This window comes from Calidris pugnax, unplaced genomic scaffold (assembly GCF_001431845.1).
Source record: "Calidris pugnax isolate Ruff unplaced genomic scaffold, ASM143184v1 scaffold280, whole genome shotgun sequence".
NCBI lineage: Eukaryota > Metazoa > Chordata > Aves > Charadriiformes > Scolopacidae > Calidris > Calidris pugnax.
The window spans coordinates 653,170-653,437 of record NW_015091123.1 but is presented as its reverse complement, the minus strand read 5'-3'; the positions used below and the strand labels follow the sequence as shown (position 1 = coordinate 653,437).

General features: G+C 71.6%; 1 protein-coding gene across 1 annotated transcript in view; it reads right to left on the bottom strand.

Annotated features, from left to right (window-relative positions):
* LZTS1 (leucine zipper, putative tumor suppressor 1) overlaps positions 1-268 on the bottom strand; it is a 21,496-nt gene extending 21,228 nt beyond the window's left edge. Inside the window, exon 1 of the mRNA XM_014958435.1 lies at positions 215-268. The gene's annotated coding sequence lies outside the window, so the exon portion shown is untranslated. The remainder of the gene's footprint in view (positions 1-214) is intronic.

Below are 268 nucleotides of genomic sequence, written 5' to 3'. Positions count from 1 at the left end.
AAAACTGCAGCATCCCCGGGGGGGGGCACGTTAACCCCCATAAGCGACTCTCTCCCGTCGCACCCCCCGAAGGTTAAGGGGGTTCCCAGCGGCGCAGATCAGCCCCCCCCAACTCCCCAAATATCCCATCGCCTTCCCCTGCCCGGAGCTCCGGGGGTCGGGAGGGTTCCCCCCGCGCCTCCCCCGCGTCCCCGACCCTCGGGGTTTCGCCCACCTCGGGTGGTCGTTGGCTCCGGTGCGTGGCGGGGCTCCCGGTGCGGTGCTCGGC